Genomic DNA, 2,642 nt, shown 5'->3' with positions numbered 1-2,642 from the left:
AAACACTGCTGCACATACAAAGATTCAGCGCTACAGAATGAAACTAGTGGAAGCAGGCAGCTTTCCCAGGAAAGCTGACAATAGCTCATCAACTGATATAAAAAAGTCCGAATTTGGCACATGCAAGGTGATTTGGGTCCTGTTGTTGCAAAGTTCAGTTTGAAAACTTGATATACTGAGTCACACATTCCCAAGCCTTTGTGTGTCAAGTTAACCTGACACAAACTGTTCCATTTGTGCCAACTTTACCCTTATTTTCCTCTAAACAGCAATAATTTGTGTAGAAAATATCTCATGTCCGTATATGTGCAGAAAAGCTGTACTCAGTGAGATGTCTAGATTTATTGTTGATGCATTATTTTTTCTCTTGCTTATGAAATTACCTTTTCTTATGGATATAAAAGGCATGTGCAATAATTTTCACTTTCTTTTTTAACAATCTCTTCTTGTTTGTTTACTATCTTAAGTTGAACTGGATATAAGTTATTTCCCCCATTTTACAAATAGGGCTCACAAATTTAAATGCTATTCCAGAGTTTATAATGAGTGAGGGACATACACTGGTCTAAGGGACTTCAACCATTTTTATCAGAAGAATAATTAAACATTATCCATGTAGAATTCACAAAAACAAACAAACGAAAAAACACAAAAAGGCAAAAAAACCCGAGTGCTATACCTTAACCCAACACATTTATCTGCAGCGTATAAACGAGCTGAGGCTGTAGAAAGGGGGGGAGGAAGTGTGTTTGTAGAAACTTGTTGAAGGGGCTGTGGCATTTGCTGTCCCTCCCCTTCAGGGGTGTGGGTGGAAGAGTACTTCCTTATCACCCCAAGTCTGGTGAGAAGGATCTTGAGGGGGCTGAATCCAGGCTAGCTATGTGTCTCCTGGAGTTTGGGTCACACAAGAGACTGGTGGGTGCAATGTATTGATGAAGGACAAAGGCAACAGGCTAAGGGAGGACCTGCGCATGGGGACAGCATGAGGATAATGGTCAGCAGTGGAGCACTCATGGCTGTGGCGAGGATGAGAGCTCCTGCTGGTCAGGATGCCACAGAAGGCAGCGAGGTGGAAGCTAAATGAAGGATCCTCCCCCAGAGGAAGGCCTGCTAGAGGAGATCAAAGCAGTAGGAAGTTGTGGGTGCACCTCTAGGGGAAGGAGGTGCGGAGTGGAGGATAGAAAAAGGTTAGCTGGAGGGTATATCATCCATAAGGAAATTGTGCAGCATGGTGTTCAGCCCTGTTTATCTACCAGAAAACACCAGCATTACATCATAATAAAGCTACTGAAGCAAGACTTTTATTTCTGTTTTTCCTCACTTTCTTGCCACCCTGCTCCAATGGGGTGGGGTTACTGGGGTAGAGGTTGCATAGGGGTGAAGGAGTTAGGAATTGTGCCAAGGGAGCTGGGAGGAGATCTGGCATCATGGAAATAGAGAAGGATGACCAGTTTTCCACTCCCTTCTCTGCTGCAGGCTTCTTCCTGAAGTGGGTCTGAGCTAATGAGAGGAAGTTAGTACATTACTAACCCAGGCTGGCCACACCCCCATGGGGTGAGGGTCCCTGCTGGGGGGCTTGGAATTGAAGGAGTTAGGACTGGACTGAGCTAACAAGGGGAGTTAGTCAGACTCACTGCAAACAGCCATCAGCCCCTCACCCAGGCTGGCCAGGCACCCCAGGGGGGACCCCCAACCTGAAGGGGGTGTGGCCAGCCTGAAAACGGCCCTCAGCCCCTCACCCAGGCTGGCCAGGCACCCCAGCAGGACCCCCAACCTGATCCAGGACACCCTTCAGGGCAAACCAGCTGGCCCCCACCCATGCACCAGGCCTCTATCCTATATAATAAAAGGGTAATATGCAAATTGACCCTAACAGCAGAACGACTGGGAATGACTGGTCACTACAACACACACTGACCACCAGGGGGGCACACGCTCAATGCAGGAGCTGCCCCAGGGGTGGGCAAACTTTTTGACTTGAGGGCCACAATGGGTTCTTAAACTGGACCGGAAAAACTCCCCTCCTTGGAATTGAAGGAGTTAAACTGGACTGCTCTTATGTCTAGAAGCAACTAAAAAAACTATCATCTGCCCATGATTTTATCTGGGACCAGGAGAAAAGCAAGAGGGTTTGCAGGGGTATTTGTGATAAAGAATAGATTTGTTGGAGTTTTCACTCTTTTGAGTTCTACTCATCCAGCACACTAGTTACATCAAACAATCATATATATATATACACACACACAAATTAGGCCGGGACGCTGTAACGGTTCATGACCAGACAGAAGGAGGTTGAGTGTGCACGTGAGGCCCGGAGCGGAGACAGAGACAGAGATAGGGGGCGGGGGAGCCAATGGGCCCAGGCTTGGGCAGGCCCCCCTGAGCCAGAGGGGACATGGACAGGGACGGGGGCTGGCCCAGAGCCTCCGCTGCCACTGTCGAGTGGTGGCCGAGCTCAGGCCCGGAGAGGAGACGATGGTCCCACTTCCTGCGGAAGTGGCATGGCTCTTCCCATCTCCTGCAGGCGCCAGTGGCTCTCTTCCAACCCCCACAAAAGCCACAGGGATCCTGGTGGTGCTTCGGTTCCTGTTGGCTCCCGCAGAAGCGGCAGGGGGGGGCACGCGGCAGCTGCTGGCCCCACG

This window comes from Myotis davidii, unplaced genomic scaffold (genome assembly GCF_000327345.1).
Source record: "Myotis davidii unplaced genomic scaffold, ASM32734v1 scaffold226, whole genome shotgun sequence".
Lineage (NCBI taxonomy): Eukaryota > Metazoa > Chordata > Mammalia > Chiroptera > Vespertilionidae > Myotis > Myotis davidii.
Note: the sequence above shows the minus strand (reverse complement) of the source record.